This window comes from Lampris incognitus, chromosome 4 (genome assembly GCF_029633865.1).
Source record: "Lampris incognitus isolate fLamInc1 chromosome 4, fLamInc1.hap2, whole genome shotgun sequence".
NCBI lineage: Eukaryota > Metazoa > Chordata > Actinopteri > Lampriformes > Lampridae > Lampris > Lampris incognitus.
Genome location: NC_079214.1, coordinates 46,237,219 through 46,248,420, shown reverse-complemented (window position 1 = coordinate 46,248,420; position 11,202 = coordinate 46,237,219).

Sequence of the window (11,202 nt, the reverse complement as noted above, 5' to 3'; positions counted from 1 at the left end):
GGTCTTTTTCCATATTTATAGGTTCCAGTCACACGTGCTAATCTGAGGAGCTTTCTGGAGGCAGTCGAGACCTCACTCCCCAGATCATTCCTTGCTTGCCTTCACCAAGACCTGGAAGACCCAGAAGGACTTGGGGTGTTTAGCATTGCCAGTGAGAAGGAGAGGAGCCGGAGGGGACATGGAAACCAGGAGCACCACCGGGAAGAGCTGTGGGCCAGATTTGTCAGAGATGTAAATACATCCCTTCTTACTTTAAAATTTTAAGATTCTTTTTTCCTTGAACTGAAAAATGTATAATATCATTCCAGGCCCTCAGACCTTATATCTGCAGCCTGTAGAGCAATCTTGAGTGCAGGTTCAAGCACATTGAAGTGTTAGAGGCCCTCAGTGTCCTGGATCCAAAGGCGGTTACCTCAGATGAAATGACCAACATTTCAATGTTGAACACCCTAACAAAGAAATTCATCCCAGGACAGGAAACCACAGTTCTGCAAGAGTGGACCTCTTACAATCAGGGTCATTTAAGGTTGGTAAATTACCTGAATTAATATGAACTAGATTGATTTCTGTCTCATCTGTCTTGGTGGTTAGAATTGCTTGTTTTGACATCTGTAAATGTTTCAATTGCAGCGTATGCTCTTTTGCCCTGCCTTGGCTAATCTCTGAAGTACAAAACGCAAGCTCAGATCATGCAGCTGCTGGCCAGTGAAAACGATGAATGGGCAGAAATATACCCAAGCCTCTGCCTTCTAGCTGCAGCAGGGCTGGTCATCCATCCCCGTCTGCCCTGTAAACTGTGAGAGAGATTTTTTTTTTGAACCATGAACAGGGTAAAGTGAAATTTATCTTTCTTTCAGCACTAAATATAGTTTGCATCTAATTTCTGTATAGTTAATGTAAAGCCAAGTGTCTTGTTTTTTGTCTGTTTTTCAGGTCAAAACTGACTGGAGAAACAGACTGAAAGGGGAGCACCTGGCTGCATGTCTGCGAATATCAATAAATGGACCAGCACCAGAGGCGTTCCCATATGCACAGAAGTTGGAGCTCTTCTTTGAAAAACCCGGAAAGATTAAGTGCTCTGACAAACAGTGCCAACTTTGGACACACTAAAGAGTGTTTTATTCTTAATAGAAATGTTCAATAAATCAAAATATTGTGTTAAAGGTCACATGTATTTGTTGTTTGTCACATGTAGTAGACCATTTTTGTGCCGGCAGGTAATGCCGGCCCTTTCCGCCAGCTACCACCACAAGTATATTTCAGACCCGTGGGAAACACTGCCTTATGCTGTTTGGGATGTCCTGTTCAGTGCTTTTCTATCAAACAACTTATAGTATGGGCTTTGTCATGAGGGTGTAGATAAAGTCGCAAAGATCTGGTTATTAACATAAATGACTGAAAAAGCTTTTGATATGTTGTGTTTATCATCAATGGAAATGTGCTTAAAAATACTTTATTCCCAAGAAGAGCGAAAAGAGATTTACATAAAGCCAACACAAAAGCTCCTGGCTTTTGGTGCTGCAACTGAGACAGGTTGCATATTGGATATGTACAGGGAGCTGGGTGGGGCAGTGTAGGAGGGTGCAGACATGGGAGAATGTCCACCAGAAGGAGCAGGATTTGGAGAAATCAGCAGAAGGAGAAGGATTTACAGGGGATGTTGGTGTTTCCCAGCACCAGTCAGCTGCTTGGAAGAAGTTGCCAAGACACTTGGCTTTCTCACTAGGGCTGAATATATTGTATTGTTGCCGTTCAAAATCAATAATGACTGTCAGGCTAAGCCTGATTGGTCCAACATGTGAAAACCGTCCGCATAAGAATGCTGCTTATGTTTCCAATTAGGGGAAGGTCTTGTTTGAGGTGTGTTGATGTCAGTCTGTGACAGGGGTCAAACCAGGGAAGGGGGAGGTCTAGTAGAACACAGGGAATGTAGGGGTCCCCCCCATACTGAATAATTTAACATTACTTCAACGATATGATGAGATAACTGTCTTGCGCATTTGCACACAATTTCCACAAGGACAGAAAGGAATCCAAATAGCGTGTGGATGCCTAGTACACCTGCCTTCATTCCCACGTAATAGGAATTAATTGCAATGATTTTGCTCACCACACACACACACACACACACACACACACACACACACACACACACACACACACACACACACACACACACACACACACACACACACACACACACACACAATTCATCAGGGTCACCACAGGGCTACATCCTTATTACCTCAGTCCTGGCTGCCTACCTCCCACCCTCCCTTCCCATAACAGCCCCCTCTCTGGTATCACTTACACACATAATCAATACATCCCCTCTCCTGTTATTGATCCTGGCTGGCTGTATACACAGCTGTTTTGACTAGATCGTGGGCCCTCAGCCTGGAATCAAGCAGCCAGAAAAGGCCACCTGATCAGCAACACTTGCATCTCTCCTCAACTAACGGTCAGATTTATTGTGCAAAAGGAGATCAGAGCTGTGTTTGAAACCACGCATGACCAGCACGGGGGGTAACGGATGAAAAAGTCAGTAGTGTGATGTACTTTTTGAGTGTACTTCTCTCTAGACTGTTGCTCAAAGTGTGCTTATTACTTTTTGTGTGTGCAGTATGCAGGGCATACTCATTCAGTAGTACACTAGCATACGGGTTCGGATACAGCTAGGGTGTTGTGCAGCTGAAGTGCAATAGAGTGAAATGATTATATTTTGTGTCAATTGTGATGGCCTGGCAGCCTGTCCAAGGTGTCTCCCTGCCTGCCGCCCAATGACTGCTGGGATAGGCTCCGGCATCCCCGCGACTCTGAGAGCAGGATAAGCAGTTCAGATAATGGATGGATGGTCATTCATGTTATATACAGAGTATTCACAATGCTAGAGTATTCACAGAACTCAAAAATTCTGTTTGTCAGCTGCCAGGAGAGTGCTTAAATATATATGTGTGTGTGTGTGTGTGTGAGAGAGAGAGAGAGATAGAGTCTAGTGAGTGAGAGCAGTCTCAAAAGCAGGAGGTCTACACTCCTTTATTATGGTCAGCCCTGGAGAACAAAGCAGCTTACCAGTTATTATCAAGCAGTTGACCTTCAAGGCCTGGGATAGTGTGTAGCCTCCTTGACTGTGATATGATTGTACACACTATGAGATATTCTGCCCAGTGTTTTTCTACGCAGAAGGACTGACGATATGGGTTTTGTCACAAAGACTCAAATATAGTTAAAAAGACTGACATATGAATTACTACTGGTCAATGAAAGGAAGATATGAATATAGGATTATTGTAAAAATAAGACAGTTATGGATTTAAAAGTACTTGCTTCCCAACAAAGGGACAAAAAATACTTAGCATCACAGCAGGGCATATTTTTTTCCCCATGAACAAACTCTGTTTTACAAATTGGTCACAAGTCAACTGATCATCTAGAATTGAATGCAGATTGATAATTCATTCTAACAAGAATACCACACAGGAAAGAAAGTGGCACATTTGACCCATCGAAAATATTGACTTCTGTCTGGCAATCAAAACATCCGATGTGCCTCGAATGACAAGTGCCAACTTTTTTTTCTTTCTTGGCGACAGTGAGGGGGGAGAAGAGTCAACATCGGCAAATGAAAAGATGGATATGGGCAAAGTGGGGTAACTGGACACGGGGTGATACCATCAAACACAGTGAAGTGCTGTCAGTGTAGCCAGTTGAGCCGACTTAAAAGGGAATGCTAATTTAATGACTGATGCCCCGTGGCGATGATGGATGCCCGATGGTGTCATTGTAGCTCGCTGCAAGTATAGAATTACACCTGGAGCCTCTGATGGGAGTTTCTCCAATAAGGACAGCAGACCTCAACTGCAGCATGGGAATTCAATTACCTTTAATTGGACCCTCCCCGGTTGGCCATATTACCCTCTGTCAGAGCCAATCTGTATAATCAAATGAAGTAAAATATGATGCGATTGCTTGCAATGGATTCATGTACAGAATGGGCGTGCTGCCCTGGCCTGATGGGATTGTTTTGGTGTCCTGAAAGAGCAGTAAAATCTCCATCACGGGTTAGTTATTGATTTTTCAAAATACTGGCTTTGATTGGAACACAACTCTTTTTAACGATGCACGACAATGTTTTCATGGCTCTGACATATCAGAGGTGACGGCAGTATTGGTGAAGCTAATGATGTCATGTAAGGGTTAGGGCTGGCCGGGTTCACTTGACTTTTTTTTGTTTGTTGTTGTTTTTGTTTTGTTTTTTTACGTCTGGATTTTGCGGTGTTGGAGGAAAAGAGTCCATCGCCGACTCCCACCCACACACATTGTCACCCCAGAGACTGGAGCTCCACCCTACATCAGCACTTTTCTGCTCCGTTCCTTCTTTTCATCTCCCACGCTGCTGCTCTCTGTCCTGGATGAAGTACGAGCAAATGAAATGCAGCGTGGCAGGGGAGAGATGACTGAGACTGAGGGGGGAAACCTCATAAATTAAGAAATGAGGTGTGACAATCCCCAGCAATTCTATGTTGAGAAAATGGTTTAATTTGAAAATGAGAAGATGATCTTTTGGAAAAATAAATAAATCTAACAACACTCGTGGAAAATATCTGCTGGAATAGAAGGGCTTGTTGATGGATGTTGTTTGAAGATCTCTAGTTTAAGACATTTGTTTAGAAAATGGTGGCAGTTGTTAGATAAAATCTTCCTCATTTCTGACATTGAGAGATGGGTGTAATGTCTAAATGACCTTTGACACTAGATATGTGCCATTGTGGAATTCTATTGTTAATGTCCTCTTATTGAAGGCTGATGTCCGCTATCATGATTTTAAAATACAGCGGCTCTTATATTCCATCCTTGTTCTGTTTTCCCAAGCTTTTCTACTGGGTTTTTTTTTTCGGGCTGTGAATAATCCTGCCTGGGGAGAAGAGTTTGTGTTGGAGTGACCATTTCCTTCTAACATCACAACAGGAGTGGCAATGGAAGGGGAGATAATGGCTGGGTACTGGTTGTACTGGGAGGTCTATGATGAGGGTTGATTTGGATTTTCCATGCCTGTATTTTTTCCCCCCACTTGTCTTCAATAATAGCTCAGTATTCAATTTGGTTGTTTTACCTGATCCGTTCCCTGATGTGGTAGACTGAAAAAAATAGCAGACTAGAGAATCACATCTTTTATGTAATTTTAGCAGAAGCTGTTTGAAGCTGGGTGGCACGGTGGCCCAGTGGTTAGCGCTGTTGCCTAACAGCAAGAAGGTCCTGGGTTCAAACCCAAGGCCATCCCAGGTCCTTTCTGTGTGGAGTTTGCATGTTCTTCCCGTGTCTGCATGGGTTTCCTCTGGGTGCTCCAGTTTCCTTCCACCATCAAAAAGACATGCATGTTAGGGTTACTGCTCCTGTCTGTGCCCCTGACCAAAGCAATGGAAGAAGACCTGGAGTTGGTCCCTGGGCGCTGCACAGCGGCTGCCCACTGCTCCTAGCTACACAGCTAGGACGGGTTAAATGCAGAGAGTAAATTTCATTTGTATGTGTGCACAAAATGACTAATAAAGAGTATTCTATTCCATTCAGAAAGTGTTGCACAACAGCATGATGGGGCTTTTCCCTCATGGCCAGAGGAGCAGCTCTGTTTTACAGCAGGTGCAGCTAAGGATGACTTTAATCAATGGACGCACACTGGCTTGAGCACAGCATTTCATTACAAGCATCCCATGATGAGAATAAGTGTAAATTTGTTTTCAGATATGACAAGTAAACTTGGAAAGGTTGGAAGTGAAGGAAGGCACTTTGTGGGCTCATCAGGCTCCAACGCAAAATGGATTTTATTGTGTTTCTGTTGTGCCACTGATGCAACATTGTGCAACTTATAATTGCTTTGACTAGATTAAACCGATGAACAAGACAATTTATTCCTATTCACAAGCACACACATACATGCAAGGCACATACAGATACACACACACACACACACACACACACACACACACATATCTCTTCCCAGTGATGATAAATAATTGCTTTCATGTCCAGGGCAGCGGGTGGGTGCATGCGTGCACACAGTAGCAGGGGTCAACCTACATGCAGCTCAAGGACGTTGCAGTAATGTAATCTTAGCTGTTAACGGGCCTCTGGGGGGGGGGGGGGGTCTGGTCGCCGAAGACAGAGAGTGCAGTAACCTGATCGTGCACGTGTCCACGCACAAAAGCACAGATACACACACACACAAACACTCGCCCCAAATCTGTGCCTTGTCTGAATTGCCTTACTATCTTATTAAGAATCATTGTAGTGTAACTAAAGACTTTAAGCCTTTAACCTTTTGTTCCGATTGACATTATGTGGTCACTACTGTGTGTGTGTGTGTGTGTGTGTGTGTGTGTGTGTGTGTGTGTGTGTGTGTGTGTGTGTGTGTGTGTGTATACATACCTGTGTGCATGCTTTTCATCTGAACGGTGATCACAGTCAGTGGAGATCAATAAAGTATGGATAAAATCCCTGTTCGATAGCCACCAGAGTTATGCTTATCAAATATTTATCGAGAGAGAGAGCGAGAGAGGGTCAGATCTCTCTCTCTCTTCTAGATATGACTATACAGCAGGGACACTCCTAGATCACCTCACTGTTCTTCATTTTGCCACTCCTTCATTGAGTCACTTCCTGCTGAGAGCTTTCAGTAGGAAGATGTGCCCCAGCCGTCTTCATGGCTCAGAGCTGTTTGTCAGTCAGGAGAGGAGCACATTAGCAGGCCCCTCCGCTGTAATAAAAGCTTTCGGGAAGCACATTAACTGTTTGTAAAGTCCTGTTAATTTATTGGCTGTTGGGACTCTTCCTCCCTCATCAGCACTCTTTTCTCTCTCTTTTCCTGTCTGGCTCTTTGTCTCTCTCAGTACAGTTTGGTTCAATTTGATTGGCCATGTTGGCATGACAAAACAATACATTCGTATTGCCAAAGCAACGTAAATGTTAGCGGTACATTAACATTAAGTAATGACGTTGATGAGAAGAAACAATTTGGTAAAACAATCCGATAAAAACATCTGATTCCCACTGAGTGATCACTGTTCAGATGAAAAGCACACACACACACACACACACACACACACACACACACACACACACACACACACACACACACAAATTTTCTTTTTGTCTCAGTCTTTCTGTCTCCCTATCTTTCTTTCTCTCCCTCTAAAATAATCCGTTATATCCAAATTGGGAACAATCAACCACTGGGGATTATTTCAGAAATTTGGTGATGAGAATGTGAAGCTAGATGTTTGCGTTCAGTTCGCTTATCCTGATTGTCGGTTACAACAGGCTCTTAAATTGGTACAAAAAATACTTTTTCTACCTCTCCACCAGCCCCGGTAGCTGTAACGCTGTTCTGAGTCGTTGAGTTCAGGGGGTTGATTTGCTGCTCGTGTTCTTTCTCCCTTTGAGCTTCTCCTTCCAGCCATTTCACCATTGGCAGGCAGTTCTTACATCAGCCTCTCTGCCTCAGTGAGCCGCAAAAAACAGGGAGGGGAGGAGTGGTGTGGAAGAGTTGGAGTCCGTTTTGGTGAACTGGAATGGAGAAAGAAAGGTGTGTGTGTTGTGGGGTGGTTGATTGGTAAAGGACATCCCTGTAGCTGTGGTGATAACAAAATGATAGCGTGCATCACCGAGTAGAGAAGCAGGGTGCCTTGATGCAGTGTGGAGTGGGAGAAAAAGCACTTCTCCCCCTCTTCTCTCTCTCGTTCTCTGTATGTCTCTGCCTCTCTCTCTTTTTCAACTTTTTTCTTTCCTTCTCTCTCTCTTTCTCTCACACAGAAACACTCTTGACACATAAAAGGAGCATGTTTGTGCTGATGTGGGTGTATTTGAAGTGCATGGGCGATGTGACAGGAGTGTGAGAACCTGGAGTGTGTACAGAGGCGAGTAATGATGGAGTGTGTGTGGGGGGGGGTCGCAAATGTAAAACCACTTTCTGCTGCACATCAGAAACTTGTCACACTCAGTTTCTCCATTTCTGTGGTTTCACCTAAGCTATATAATGTGGATACTGAATAGAATATACACAGTCTATCCATATGATACACGTTCACATAAAATGTAAATATATACGCATTTAAGTAATATTAGGGATAATTGACGTCATCCAGACTATGTCATGGACACCTTTCTATGATGTGCATTGTCCCGCTTATACCATGGTCACTTGCAAAATAAATAAATAAATAAATAAAAATAAAAGCATTCACTTATTTTTTATTGAATGTTTTGGACTCAGAATTAAAAGGTTATTAAGCAACAGTTAGCCGCTATGCTAACTTTAAATGTTCACTGTGCTTGCTACTGAATCAGCAGGTTGCTATGGTTACGCAATAAATTTGTGGCAAGCGCACAAATTCAGGACCGTGATTATACGTTAGCCAAACTGCGTGTGTGTTATGCGGTTTTAACGCACCCCCTCCAGCCAATCAGAGATCAGTATTCTCACTGACCATGGTGTGAAAACTCCCCTGTCACCCGCATGGGGAATTTCAATATGAGACTGAATTTCATATGGATATACTTGATTGACATCATCTAATAATGTTTGTCTCCAATTTAAATAGGAATCCAATTTCTGGATTGGAAAGCATAACACTTGTGTCTACATATACATTTTTATTTCCTTTTTGGTTTTGTGTTATGTGCCAGTGTCTTGGTTAACAGTCCATTGAGTAAAATTCTTGGTATGTGGAAAAACTAACAAACAAACAAAAGGTTTTAATTTGATTCATTTCTTTTTCCACGTTCCCACCGTCAACAGTCAGATGAAAGTGGTATATCTTAAAAAGGTGACTACAACAAATACATACTTTGTTGCAATAATGTGAAAGAAAATTTGTTCCAGTGCCTTTAAAGAATAACTGTCACTGAGACAGCTAGATGAATTGTGTAATTATTAATATTAAGTGTTTTTAGCCCAATTTTGTGAGGAAGAGCAATATGAAGACTTGCTATCTGGATTATGGGGAGCACAAGTAACCGGGTAGGCAATGTGGAGCCCATGTACGGCAGTTAGTCACCAGCATATAGGGCCTGTGAGCCGTTTTCAGGGTAACAAGACACATTAACTACAGTATAAAAACTACCTCGTGTATTGTAAGAGCTTTATTGCTATATCCTTTGTTTGTGTGTGTGTGTAATAATGAGCTTCCTAGATCCATGGCACCATGATTTAGTTGGTTAGCACTGTTGCCTCACAGCAAGAGGATCCCAATTTTAATCCCAGCCCTTCTGTGTGGAGCCATCATCATCTCCCTGAGCTTCTCCCCATGCCTCATATGTCCAAAGACACGCATGTTAGATGGACTAGAGACTCTAAATCGCTCACAGGTGTGAATGGTGTGTGAGGAGTTTATGATTGCAGTGATAGACCCCTGAATTTGATTGTGTACAGATAATGGATGAATGAATGAATGAATGAAGTAGGATTTTATTTGTCCCCAGAGGGGCAATTGTTGTGTAGCAGCGGCAACATTCAAACACACAAACACTCCACAGAACACATAAGGCAAATACATACAAATAAATACAACATGCAGTGAGGAGAACAAAGCCAACAAAAACCAATGCAGCAGTAAACAGTGTTTATCAAGGTGGAGCTGGTATTACCTCTTACTGTTGGAGTTGAGCAGGGAAATGGCTGAGGGAATGAAGGAGTGTTTATATCTATTGCTAAACTCCAATAGCAAGAGGTAATACCAGCGCCACCTTGATAAACACTGCTAACACTGTTTACTGTTGCATTGGTTTTTGTTGGCTTTGTTCTCCTCACCACATATTGTATTTATTTGTATTTATTTGCCTTATGTGTTCTGTCGAGTGTTTGTGTGTTTGAATGTTGCCGCTACTATATAACAATTGCTCCTCTGGGGACAAATAAAAACCTACTTGACTTGAATGGTGGTGAAAGTGTGGGTGTGACTGAAAGCATGGTACCAGCATTCCACAATGGTTTGATCTCCATGTGCTTTTCCCTTTGTTAGATGGTGTCCCGTCCTTCTTGGTTTTTTTTTTCTTTTTCTTTAACATAAAATCTGAAACACCTCATTGAAATCAGGAAAACATTCTGGACATTTCAGATGTTACATTTTTCATATTTCGTACGGTGGCAGGTAAATGGGAACTTGTAAAGTCTAAATCAGACACCAGTGATACTTACTGCACATCACAGTAAATGTGTGAAATGTCCCAGTTCTGTCGGTGACATCATTGTTTCAGGTGACTGGTGTGGAGCTGTGCTTTGCTACTGGTGAGTGCATAATTGTTTTTCTGCTTCAAGTTGGCAAGCTGTCTCTTTCTCAGCAGCTGCTGTTGACTTTTCACCCGGTATTGTAGCTGTTATAGCACCTTTTCATTACACCAGGCCCTTGAGATTAGATAAATTAGATTTTCTTAATCCCCGCAGGGAAATTGTTGTGTGCAACTACAAGCAGACGTAAACGGTGTAAAGGACAAGGACAGAAAATCCAGTTTTGAGAAAAATGACAAATTTAGGGCAGAAAAGATGATAAAATACAGACTTTCATGCAATTGTTGAGTTTTAAATTAAAATGTTTGTAAAATGTCACACAATATGCTAGGGTAAAGATTCAATAAAAAAAGACTATATCAAACAATTATACTCTGCATCTTAGAGTGTCCATATTGTTGTCTGTTGGGTGCACTAGCTAGGTTTCTGTTGTCTTTATGCTTGCTCAATAGTCCAGGTAAGGAAATCCCAGAAAGTTGAACCAGTTCATCTGGACACAAGGTTTATTGAGAGAAATGTTTCACCACTCATCTATGTGACCTCCTCAGTCGAAACTGACTGCAGGTATCCCCACCCTTATAAACAATACAGTGGCATAATGACTGAAACCAACAATCGGTTTCATATGCAAATTACTGTGACCATTAACTAGAGCTACAATCCTCTGTACTATTCACAGAGGATTGGGGAATAGTTGCAATCACAGATGTAAGATGGCGACAGATGTACTCTTAGCACCCCGGTTCAGGGATGGTTGTTCCCTAGACATGTCTGTGAATGTTCTCATTCATCCAGGTCAAGGTTATCAAGTCCAGTTGCACTTGATTCAACTCCTTTGGAGGTCGTTCCCTAGGTTTTGTTGGTTTTGCTGGGCGAGTGGTAATAATACTAGTATGTAGACTAGGACTAATGTACTGTACCGC